The sequence below is a fragment of the Rosa rugosa genome, chromosome 1 (assembly GCF_958449725.1).
Source record: "Rosa rugosa chromosome 1, drRosRugo1.1, whole genome shotgun sequence".
NCBI classification, from domain to species: Eukaryota; Viridiplantae; Streptophyta; class Magnoliopsida; order Rosales; family Rosaceae; genus Rosa; species Rosa rugosa.
In genome coordinates, this window is record NC_084820.1 from 71,520,546 (window position 1) to 71,534,522 (window position 13,977).

Genomic DNA, 13,977 nt, shown 5'->3' on the forward strand with positions numbered 1-13,977 from the left:
TGAGTGTAACCTTTGGCAACTAATCTGGCTTTGTACCTGTCAATGCTCCCATCAGCTTTAAGTTTCACTGTAAACACCCATCGGCATCCAACAGTCTTCTTTCCGGCCGGCATACTCACAATATCCCAAGTCAAGTTTTTCTGCAAAGCCTCTAGTTCTTCATTCATCGCTTGAGTCCACTTATGATCCGCCAAAGCATCCTGTACACTACTAGGAATAGATACAGTGGATAATTGATCAACAATAAGTGCATGTGACCCAGACAACCTATGGTTAGACATGTAATTAGCTATACGATACTTAGCTTTGGTTTTGATGTCTGGTTCATATTGTTTCTTAGGAATACCCTTGGTAGCTCTCTGTGATTTCCTAGACTCAATATTACCTACCCCAGATGATTCGTTTGAAATTAAAGGTACCTGAGAAGGAACACTCGCAGCGGATTCTTCAGTTGATGATGTAGAGTGGGGAAATAACTCTGATAAATGAGGGCTCTGAATATTCTGCTCATCGGGTGCACCACAGCCGAGCCGATCAATGAATAATTCGTTAGTTTGTGATATTCCATATTTTCCAGGATGCATTAATGCATCACCGTCACCCTCCAATTGTATATCAGTCTCCTGGCGCGTAGGGTCCCTGTTTGATAGGTCAACGTCAGTTTGGGGCTGCACATGGGGCTGGCGTGCTGCATCTGTCATCTTCAGCTTGTCAGATTGACGGCTGGAGCCGAATTGTTGGCTAGAGCCAAGCCGTTGGCTGGGAGAGTCACACAATTGTCCACCGGAGGGCCCCACGGATCCACCCACCTGTCCATCTTCTATCAGTCCACTCTCTCCACTCGTAGGTCCCACGGTAAGCTCACCTTCTCCCAATAGAGTGATTCTTGCGTGGGGCAGCCGCACCGCCACGTGGTGCGGCAGGCCAATCATTCCCCTAGCAGGGGGGTATTTTGGGTATTTCACATTTAAAAATCAGGGACAATTTCGGAACAAAGAAAAAAAATTCTGAGATTTGATTGGGCAGCCGCACCGTACACGTGGTGCGGCTACCCGCACCTAAGAATTGGCCCTCCCAATATTCCACCGTCTGCACCTGAGGGCCCCACGGTCAGCTTATCACTTGGTCCAACGCCCAAGTCTTCTAATTTTTCAGAGTCTTTTTCGTTGGGCCCCACGGTCAGCTCACCACTTGGTCCAACGCCCAATTCTTTTTCGTTTCCTTTGATACCTACTGCCCCACCGTCGTTTTCAACTGATATTTCAGAGGTTCCAACTCCAAATCTCGACTCCAAAGCTTCTAATTCTTCGAATTCTTCAAATGCAAATAAATCCTGAGGATTTCCTTCACAATTTCTCTCCCCCTGAAGGGAAGACTCGGAAACTCCCCCTGAATAATAAGGCTCGGATTCACGAAACGCAACATCAAGAGAGATATGTACAGTGCCAGTAAGAGGATCATAACATCGATAACCCTTCTGAAAATCAGCATAACCAACAAAGATACACTTACGGGCACGGGGATCAAGCTTGCTACGTTGAGGCTTGGGAATATGAACATAGGCTATGCATCCAAACACACGAGGCTCCAGATTAGGTAAAGAAGGGATGGTCAGAAGGGTATGAAGCTTCTGATGAGGATTCTGAAACTCAATCACCCGTGAAGGAGTACGGTTAATAAGATATGCTGCTGATTTCACTGCCTCTCCCCAATAGGACCGAGGTACATTCATGCCAAACAAGGAAGCACGAACAACTTCCATCAACTGCCTGTTTTTCCGTTCTGCTAAACCATTCTGTTGAGGTGTATAAGAATTGGAGGTTTGATGACGAATTCCATGTGACCGGCAAAACTCAATCATAGGGCCATTCACATACTCTCCACCATTGTCAGACTGAAACACTCTGATGAATTGTTGATACTGAGTTGCCACCATTTTGTGAAATTCGGTAAACATCCCAAATACATCACTCTTATTCTTCAGTAATGACACCCATGTCATGCGAGTGCAATCATCAATAAACGTTACAAAATACCGAGCTCCAGAAAGAGAAGGAATTTTTGCAGGACCCCAGACGTCAGAGTGAATTTTCATAAAAGGAACAAGACTTTTATGAAGACTTGGTGAATATGAAATACGGTGGCTCTTGGCCAGTTCACAAATGTCACAATGGAAATCCGAATCACTGACAACGGAAAACAATTGAGGTTATGGCATAACCATAACAATCCGAATCACTAAAAGATAGGTGACCTAAACGGCGATGCCATAACCATACAGCTTCCTTCGCATTCTCTACCCCGTTGATCTGATTAGCTTGTCCCAAAAGATGCTTCTGTTTCTCTCCAGTCTCTGTCAGATCCAGGTAGTATAATTTCCCCCTTCTAACACCATAACCAAGAATCCGCCGAGTCAGAATGTCCTGAAACACACAGAAAGATGGATAGAAGGTGACAATACATGCAAGAGCTAAAATAATCTGGCTGACAGATAGGAGATTATATGCTAATGAAGGAACAACCAACACAGAGTCAAGGGTTAATGTGTCAGAGAGGACGACAGAGCCTTCTCCGGTAACCGGAGTTGGAGTACCATCAGCAGTAGAAACAATATTTTGAGAGGAGTGTTTCAGCTTTTTTAAAAGGCTAGGATCATTAGTCATGTGGTCAGATGCACCTGTATCAATTATCCAAGAGCTATTCGTAGATACCTTACCCTTCATACCTGACTGTGCTACATTAGCGGAGGCAGTACATTGTTGCTCTTCCTCGGTAGTAGCCACGGCAGCTTTTCCAAAGTTCTTACGTGGTTTTTTGGTGAAATCCCACCAATCAGGGTAGCCAATTACTTCATAACACCGTTGTTTGCTATGACCCAAATCTCCACAGATCAGACACTTTGTATTTGCATATGGATTGATTTTACCCAGAGCGCGGCGTTGTGGAGTTGAGAAGCCCGGAGGCGCATTAAATGGTCCATGTTTCTGTTGGACTGCCATGACAGACCAAAAAAGGAGGGTTGGCTGCAGTAGGGCTTGTCGGCTAGACCTAATAAAAATATGCAGTGATGTGGTGATGTTGACTGGGCCCCACGTGATGCTGCTATTCTGCAGCTTTCAATGTGAAAGCAATTTCAAGTTCGTGATGGACTTGCAGTGATGGGTAGTAAAAGAAATCAGAGCACTTTCTTCAAGTTCGAGATGGACTTGTTTAATTCAAAAAACGGAGCACTTTCTTCCTTTATGCTTATGATGGCTCAAAAAATGTTGATGGGTAGTAGAAGACAAAACAAGTCTAAATTGTTCAGGTGGTTTGTGAAGTTTTTCGAAATTCGGGTTTCGGGTTTGGGGTTTCAAAGGAATACAGTGCAGGGATTAAACCTGCTCTGATACCAAGTAGAAAATAAGAATTCGATATGTTTGGAATACTTCAATAATATTCACCCCCAAGAATAGGGTTTATAAAGTGATACAAGAGTAATCCTAATAAGAAACGATCTCCTACAATTATACAGAGAGACGAAATCTATATGTACAAGGAAAGTAAATATTTACAGAATATTCTACAGGAGGCTGTACTCTTCGGCTACAGGTTGAAGAGCTACAACTCTTCAGAGAGCTAAGAAGTTCAAGCACTCTGAAAACTCGTTTCAGGTTTCCCATGAGCCCCTCTTATATCTGTTTGGCTCCAATTTTGCTGCAGCTGGTCAACAGTCTCTTTTCTGCGCGGGCGTGCCAGCACCGTTTGGGTGCGGTCGTTGGGGGTGTCCCTTGACCTGACTTCTTTCAAGCGATTGTAGACGAGGAGAGCACCAACCTCGTTGTGGGATTCTTTATGCCTCGTGGTGAGGACTTTTGCTAATCTTCTTGAAAATCACAATCGATACTCGATGTTGTAGATCGAGCAGAGCGAGAACCACTGGGAAGTAGAGAGAACTTGCTAAAGCGTGACTTTAGCTTCGCTGGTTTGTGAGGGTGTTACCCTTTCTTGGCTGGTTCCATAACCTTTGTGGTCGTGGTACTACAATCGGCTCCCGAGGAGACTAGGACCGAAGTACGTTGACAGAGGGTTTGGTGACACTGAAAGTCGGCTTCTGAGAAGACTAGGACTAGGAGTGTGATCACCGGTAAGAGAAAGAGAAGGAGAGGAGTTTCTCTTAGAGAGGTTTGCTCTAGAGAGACTTAGATCATCTTAGAGATGTATTGATGAGTGAATTGTGTCCCTAAGTGTTTCATTGTAACCTCTATTTATAGGCTACCATGCCAAAGTGTTTAGCATTAAACAAATGATAGTGGAGCATTAATTGGAGATAAGAAATGATGAATTTTGGAGATAAGGAAGCATAATTGGAGATAAAGAATGATGAATTTTGGAGATAAGGAGATAAGGAGGCATAATTGGAGATAAGAAATGATGAATTTTGGAGATAAGGAAGCACTTTCAGCTCCTTTATTCCTTGAATTATATCTCCATCAAGCATTCAGATTTTGACCGTGACTTCTTCATAACAAATGTTCCACTATGAGTGTAGATCATCCTGGTCAAATTTTAGAGCTTTTGATATAGTGGTTGGGCCGGAAACGCTGCTGGACCTCTTACAGGTCCAGTTTTCCAGTTTTGCTTCTGCAAAAGATTGGACTGATTGTTTGAAGGCCTTCCACTCAAAACTAGCTCTGGAACTCTTCATAAGAAATGATCCTTGGGATGTCTAGATTTAATCTGGACAGTTTTAGCTCCAAGTTCCTTATTTGGCATATATGATTGTCCCTGCATACGAAATCAGTGAAAAATTATCTCAGTTGTTTCTTTTTGTTGCAAAAGTACTCTCCACCCTTGTTACAACACTGAGAGAGAGTGTGGAAGTGGTGGAAGCTGGAGATAAATTAAATGGAAGGGTAATTTGTTAGACATGTTTTGGTGGGGATTATGTTGTAACTAATTAGGTTAGGTGAACCCCTTTGCTATGTTGATGTTATTGATACTTCAGAAGTTGGATCAATGGATCATGTTCTAGTTCCTTGAGTCGAACATTCAATCAAACTCATACAAAAGAACCAAGTATTTATGCCAGATATTTTTTTTTTTGATCAGGTAGTTAGCTGTTAGTAACTCACACACCCATGCAATGGTATCCCAGCGCCAGGACACCTGCACCGACATTGCGGCGAAAGCCAGTCAAAGCCAGACTAATCAACTGCACCGCAGACGCACGAATCCAAAGGATCCCTCAAATCTGCTGGCCATGGGATGGAGCTGAGATTCGAACGCTAGACCTGGGGGTTCCAGATTAGGCCGTTCGACCAACACACCACACCACGTGGTTATATGCCAGATATTTAATGGAGAATTTTTATGCTAATATTATTGAATTATATGTCAATACCCAGATTGATTCGACATTTTTGTATTGATTAGCGGACTGTTGATGTCTTCACTAACTTTCTATCTTTCATTCACATCTTGTTAATCTTTTTTGCCTTCTTCTTTTTGCTCCAAGAAGCTTAAGAAGCTGCTTTTCTCCTCCAGGATAATGATGTTAACTTTTAGTTTTCTGGACAAAGATCATGATATTAACTAAGAATGTGTTTGGATGAGGGAAAAAATGATCACATGAACTTTCTCATTTAGGCTTTTACAGAAATACAGAATTGGTTATAGCCGAATGATTTCATGAACTCTCTCACTGATTGCTGGTCTAGGGATAACTTGTGGAGCTAGTCTCTGTTGAATCATAACCATATGATACTTGCTTATTATGAATGGGATGACAATTTATAAAGTTTTTTTTTTTTGTTACAATACATGTTCTATATATGAGACTAGTTCTATACATAAATACAGCTAATTTATAATTTTATACGTAAGGCTTACGCCTTATGCCTCAAGGCCTCAAGGCGTCAAGGCGAACGCCTTGCTGAGCCTTTCCCAAAAACGCCTCGGCTACGCCTTAGCCTTTTAAAACATTGGTGGTGATGGCATCTTCAGGCCCGGGATCAGGTGCTTTTGAGAAGAGGCTTGTTGAGATGGTGGCCAAGGAACTGGTGGAGAAGCAAGATGGAGAAGAAAGCAAAGATGACCCTTGAGTAAGTACTAAGTAGGAGGAATTCAAAGTTAGTAATGGTGAATCGTTGTGTACGTTGATGTTATGCTTAAACAATGAAAATGGTTTTGTGTGTTTTGTTTCTTGATTATGTAGGTTAATGTTATGCTTGAAAAATGAAAATGGTTGTGTGTTTTGTTTCTTGATTATGTAGGTTGATGTTATGCTTGAAAAATGAAAATGGTTGTATGTTTTGTTTTGTTTGTTTTTTGTTCCGTTTTTTTTTTTTTTGTTCATATGGCATTGGTTGTGTTAGAGAAACAACTCGCTGAGCAAAGCACCGAAGCCTCATCTGAAATGATGAGATATGATAAGAATAATAAAATAGTGCTCAGAACCAAAAGAGTTGGAAGCTGAGGAAACATCAATAACAACAACAAAAATAATATGAAATTACCTCTGGGGTCTCAGTAGCACCAACAGATCTGCGAACACCCTGAGTCCCAGTGACCACAGTTCCCTGAAGAAGTGAAGAAGTACTGTTCATAGACAGAAACCCTAACAAACGACTAGGAAACCCGGAAGGCCTAATTTAGATGGTTATGAACTCAGAAACCCCAAAAAGAAACCCTAAGAAATCCATACCTGATCAGCGTTTTCATTCGCTACATTCACCACAACCTGAGGCACAACTTCACCAACTGCGGTGCTCCTCGCCTGAAAACGATTATTAGATTTAGCTTCAAGGATCCAAACTAAAGTTCATCGAATTTGTGTGTGTGTGTGTGTGTGTGCGTGTGTGTGAGAGAGAGACAGAGAGTACCGTAGGCCGAGTTGACGAGCGGACCGTCGATCCAACACTAGCGGCATCTTTCCCGTTCGTCATCGCCGGTGTTGTTTCTTGGACGGAGCACGTAGCGGCGGTGGCTCGAGGAAAGAGACGGAGAGTGAGTGAAGACTCCGCTTCTCCCTTCTTTCTTTTTCTCAACTACCTTTTCCGAGGGTGACCAAGCCCAAATAAGCAAGTTCTTTTGGGACCTAAGGGGCCTCTCCTTATAAAACGACGACGTAATCTCAATTTTACGACAAGATGGCAAATTGCATAAAAAAAAAAAGAAATATAATAAACAAAGGGATTTGATTCAATACCAAAATTTTACCCCAAAAACTCTCACTCACTCACTCACTTCACAACAAATTAGAATTACCACTCACCCCAATTGAAGATAAAAAGTTGCTTTTCGCCTCTGAAAGTTCAGTAACTATAAATTGCCATTGAGCGGTTAAAACCCAATCTCGATTCAGTTTTTTCTTTCGTTTCAAATTCTCTTCCTCTCCTTGTCTCTCATTGTCAAAATCTCATCTAATTTCTCTCACCAAAAGTTTTGAAAGCAAATCCAAAAGCAAAAACAAGAACAAATTTGGGTACGTTTCTTTCTTTAGACGAATGATCACATGAACTTTCTCATTTAGGCTTTTACAAAATTGGTTATAGCCCAAATGATTTCATGAACTCTCTCACTGATTGCTGGTCTAGGGATAACTTGTGGAGTCTCTGTTGAATCATAACCATATGATACTTGCTTATTATGAATGGATGACAATTTATAAAGTTTTTTTTTTTTGTTACAATACATGTTCTATATATGAGACTAGTTCTATACATAAATACAGCTAATTTATAATTTTATACGTAAGACTTACGCCTTATGCCTCAAGGTGAACGCCTTGCTAAAGATCTCCCGAAAAAGCCTCGGCTACGCCTCAGCCGTTTAAAACATTGGTGGTGATGACATCTTCAAGCCCGGGATCAGGTGCTTTTGAGAAGAGGCTTGTTGAGATGGTGGCCAAGGAACTAGTGGAGAAGCAAGATGGAGAAGAAAGCAAAGATGGCCCTTGAGTAAGTACTAAGTAGGAGGAATTCAAAGTTAGTAATGGTGAATCGTTGATGTACGTTATGCTTGAACAATGAAAATGGTTTTGTGTGTGTGTTTTTTTGTTTTTGTTTTTTTTTTTTTTCTCTGTTCATATGGCATGGGTTGTGTTAGAGAAATCTGAGGCTAGGTTAGGGTGGGACCAAAAAAGCATGAAGCATCCGTCCGTCCATGGGGCACCAACATCCTCTCTCTTGTGTAGTTGTGTAACAAAAAATATTCTTCCTCATGGAGGAGGGAAGGGGAATAGTACTATCGGTCGATTACACCATTTGATCATCACAAACTTGTGATGGTTACTTTGGAATTTTAAATTCAAATTCAAACACACACACACAGACGCTGTACATACTACTACAGTAATCGGCCTTCCTCGTCGTCACTTGGTTGTAGAACCTATACCCCACCACCGACCCGTCATGAACGACAATGGCATCATCACCGAAGACGACGCCGTTTCGAGCCTTGAAATGGAAGAAGAAGAGGGCTCGATGGGTATGCTGTCATCATGATTGGTTTTGTGTTCTTGGCCGTTGGATGAGAAGGGAAGGAAGAGGAAGACTCACCGCCATCCAATTGGGGTTGCTCGGCGGCAGCCGTGGTGGAGCTGAATTGGCGGGAGCGAGAAGATAGGGCAGTGGTGATTAGGTTGAGGTTTCAGATTGATTTTAGGGTTCTGTTTATCAGGAAATTGGCCATTTGGGATTTTGATTTCAATTTGACCTTGAATGAAGTGATTTGGGCCAATGTGAGAGCTTCACTTCCTGTAAGGTTTTTGCCCAAAAATTGGGTTGGGCCAGTTGCACTAAGCTCCTTGTGCCATTGTAGAAAATATGGGTAGTTTTAACATAAGAAGCCAGGTAACGCTTTATATTAAATACATGATATAGAAGAAACTATGAGGAAAAAAAAAAAAGAACAAAATAGAGGTTCTTTGGATATGTAATTTTTTGTGATCTACGTCGTTCAGCAACAATATTGCATCTAATAAACAAGTAATCAATTAAATGGTTGCTTCCCTATATGCAGCTAGTCAATGACGCTCTAACTAAATTCTTTGCTGATGAGTGAGAACGCAGTTTTTTCTGTTTTCTTTTTCAGTTTCTACTCCTCGTGGACAAAACTAAAAGGAACTTTTTACATTTACGACTTTTAAAAGCTTTTTGTATTAATTGAAGTTAAAACGTGCAAGGTTTGCTAGTATCATCTCAATAATAAGTACAATAAATGGCTTACAATAAGAGTATGTGTGTATCATGACTAGAACAGATGTTACTGAAACCATAACACTAGGTGTTTGAGCCCAAAAGTAATTTTGGCAATATCCTTTAAAAAGGTTAATCATAGTGGGCCGATACATACGGCCCAAAAATAAGACTACTTGGGTTTGAGTTATAGCTTCGCCCATTCCAAAATCTATAAAGAAAACGAGCCCTTATAAGATTCGAGTAGCAGAGACCGATTAGGAATCTTCAATCAATAATTCTTCTATGACAAGGAACAGCCGAAGCCCTAGGTATAAATACCAAGTTTCAAGGATAAACTCACAACTCTTCAATCAACTAATCTCTCAGATTACCAAAGTTTCTCCGGAGCAACCTACCTTTAATCTAGTTAAAACCAGCGAAGCAAGGGTACTGCCCTTGCAACCCAGCAAAGCTAAAGTCACGCTTTAGCATAACCCGTGCTTTCGCCTACTTCCCAGTGATTACTCTGCTTAGTCTACAACACTAAGTATCGACTCGGTGACGAAAGAGATCACACCACAAGTCCTTATCCGTAAGGCAGAAGTCCTTATTCGTAAGGCATAGAAAAGAACTTGGTGACGAGGTTGGTGCTCTCCTCGTCCACAACGTTTGGTAAGAAGTCAGGTCAAGAGACGCCCCGACGACTACACCGCACTGTGTTGGCACGCTCGCACACTTAAAAGAGACTGTTTGCTAGCCAAATTGGTTTTGGAGCCAAACACTAGGAGAGTTTTTCTCTCTTCCACGCATTGACGCGGTCACCGCGAGCTTCACCACCTCTCTTGCCCCGGCGGTGGGTGGTGGAGCAACTGATCTTGGCAAGATCGGTGGAGGACCTATGAGGAAGTCTTCCAAATCCTATCTTCTTGGTAAGTCATTGACATGCCGTCCCTTTGAGGAGCTTGAGAACTTCACACTAATAAGAAATCTTTTCGGGAGGTTTCTTAGTTTATGATAAGACCATATATGTTCAATCTTCTTCAAGTCTAATCAACTCAATTGCTTCTTCAATCTACAGTTTCCCACGAAACATTCCAAGAGCAATTGTTAGGGAGTGTGCGCTGCTCCAGCAATAGCATCAATTGCTGCTAATTCACACTCATCTGTTTTCTTCAGTAAGGTTTCTACAGCTTTTAGAAATCCCTTCTCTTGCTTTCCACCACAAAAGCTGGAGTAAACAACAGGCTTAAAGCCAAATTCAGACTCCATCCAATCAAGTAAGGGATCAATCTTTTCCACTTGCCATTCTACAAAAAAAAAAGAGGCACTATAAGTTGCAACAGACATACTACTGTCTTAAAACTATTTTTCGACAAAAAAGATCTATGTTGCAGACTTAGATGATCATATGTGAAAGCTGCCATATGTGAAAATAGTGAGGGTCTGATCGTCCAAGCCAATATATACAATCGGTTAATTTTAACCACAAATACCTTCTAGAATTGTTTTTGAAGTAGATATCATAGCAATGGATTCAAGATGGAGATGACCAGTCTTGAAGGGGCATTTGTAGCTATAACATTGACTCTCAGCAGTGCTCTACACTCCTTTGTACCAAAACAGGATCTATGGTCTTAAAATAAAATGGTTAAGAACAAACTTTCTCTAGTCGTTTTCTTGTTTGTGGCATTGGCATTTGTCCTAGCTACCAATGTGACTGCTACCTAGCTATAAAGACGATGTTCTAGCTATGAGCATTATGGAGAAACAGCATGTGCCATGAAATGGATATCAATGGATGATGGTCACTTAGTAGTGCATACAAAAGTCTGAAACAGACATAGTTGATGACATATAATGAGTTATGCAACACGTCCATTGTAAACTTGTTCAGTGAAGACTCAATAGAACAGGTGACACAGACCTGAGAAGAAGCAACATAACATGGATACTGCTTGTCAGCTCACTGTCATCCGGGGCGCAACAAATGACTAAATCTTGAATCTATTTATCAAATATTCGATAACCTTATGCCGTGTGACAGGAACTATTTCAAGTGCAGTACAAGTAAGCTTCATGAGAGGCATCATGAAGGGCATAATCCCATCTGTTTCCTAAAATCATTGAAGTTCCAAACCGTCAAGTTCCCACTAACACACAAATGGTTCAAACAATTCCAAAATACACAATCGCAATAAAAGCCATTTGATGAACGGTAATTCCAAAACTTGCAAGAACAGTAAGTTCAATTTCCAAAGGAACCTACTACTGTTACAATTCAACTTTAAGAGTTCGGATTTGAACTGAGCTAGTACTAATGCGAAAAAGGCACATTTAGACTATAAAGCTAAACCCATTTGGACTCAGCTATCACATGCCTATAATTCTACTTGGAGAAAACAATTTCCAATTTTGAGTGCAACCCATTTGAGCAATGACCTTACCATAACTAAGAAGCAGATTAAGGGGTACAAATAACAAAGAGATATTGTCAGCTCAATTAGACGTTTCCACTCTACGTCAAAGTATTTGGGATCTTCTGGGATATGATATTCCACGTTTAACTGCCACAAACAATCCAAAACAAAAGAAAAAGGCCTTGGTCAGCTCATCATATAACATATATTGCAAACACATAGTGATATCCACATTTCCTGTTGCATTTTCATTATGATTCCACATTACCCAAACACAACTTTCTGGTGCGTGTATGCCTCATGTTACACTAAATACACACACACACAATTATGTACTACATCGCACACTTATTAATGCAGACATATACAAATAAATGGATGACAACAAGCCAAAATTTTGATCGACGAAAAGGAACACTAATTGGAAGAGGAATATTCCAACGACATCGGTTTCGATTTGGAATCAAGGGTCTACGTTTAATGGTCATTTTTATTAGTATCATTTGTTCTGTGAAATAAAGCAACATATACATAATACACTATCTCCTAAAAAAGGTTCTACGATCTCAATGACATTGAGTTGGTATTGTTAGGTTATAACGACCTTCTGTGAGAGGGTATTGCAAAGCATTATGTTTCGATAATAACTCGAGAGTAGCAGAAAGATCAACATTGAGCCAATTTATAAAGAAGGTAACAAAAGTTTTCCAGATGAGCAATAGTCAAAACGTCCAAACCCGCTAACGAAAGTCTAGTTTTAGGGTCTAAGCAACAAGCTAGATAGTGTTAAGGCAACCATTTAACAAGAATATTAGTCAATATGTGCCAATTCTATCATGGTATCACGTAGGTTTTCTAGCATCGGATTTCAAGGTATTCCTCAAGCAAACCATCAAAGATCCAAACTAAAGATAACCTGGAATTAACAGCACACATGCAAGTTGGTCCAAAAATTGTCTGCATAACATCTCAAACTATATAGTAAGATTTTTTTTTTCTCATAATACGAAATAACAAGAAAGTCAGGACCTCTTCAATTCGCTGGTCTAATTGCCACTCAAGCAGCACCGCCACTGCGAACAGCTTGAGACTTCCTGGATTTGCTGGTTGCCAATTGGGGGTCGGGCTAGAATGACATCAACATGCCTTAAGAAAATGGGCACCTGAGAATCAGGTGATTGAATTTATTTGCTTGCTGCATTTGAAGAGAACTGAGGATTCCACAGTACCTCTACTCCCTGCAGAAAGAACATTAAATATAAATACTTACCCTCAAGAAAAAAGAAAAACAAAAATTTTAAAGTCACTACTAGTAGAAGTTTTTATTCTTACTAATACTCGTCTGCTGGGATCAATGGATGCAAGCTCTTCCATCACTTTCTTCAAGTCACTGCTGTCAATGATAGTGGGCAACTTAGACTTCCCAACAGCAGCAAGTAAAAGCAAAAACAAGTTATCCCTTTTTCCTATCTAAAAAATATTCTCGCAATGACATTCAGCCGAGATCTGAAGTTCAAAGTGGTTACCTCTACATTGTCATTGTGAGATTCATTAGTTGATCTCTGACTTGTTGTGCTATGAGTTTTATATTGTCCACATTGACAATGGTCTCTTCATCATATCTAACCCTCTCTCTGAACACAAGTTGATCAAAGCATTGCTGTGCCGCTGCTCTAGAGAACTTTGGTATAACCACCTACAATTAAGCATTGACATGAGAAGCTTAACTCAGCTCCTTAACACTGATTTTTGACATATACACAAGTTAGCAGTTGTAGCTAGTAACGTATACATAGTTTCTGTTTTAACTTGATCTACATATATAGACACACTTCAGCCAAAACCAATCCAATTCTATACAATATGCAGTGACAATATATGTAACCTAATAACCGATGACCAAAACCATCCAAAAGTACGGAAATGTGGACAGATATAACAACAAAAATGGGATCCAATGGAAATCATATGCATGTAAATTTTAGTTAAATTAAATTCAAATAGAAATTTAAAGATCATTATTTAGAGGATCAATGGCATTATACTCACACATGAGTAACCGGAAATGCAATAATCAGGTTGCCGAAATAGAGATACTGCTGTATCTATAAACAGAGGATTTGGTGAAAATGAAATCAGATCGAAGACCTAAAGGAAGATATTGTTATAACCAAAAATAAGGCCTTTTTCATTTAACTCACCTCTCAAAACATATCTTCCTTTAGGTCCGTTTGCACTGCTCGTCCCGTGTTCGATGAAGTAACCTTATATATATCACTCAAATACATACAGATTAACCAATAGTAATAGAAGACAATAATCTACATATATATTTTCTTTTTTTGGCATATACATTCTCATATACCTGAAGCTGGAGCTTGACAACACTTGTTTGACCT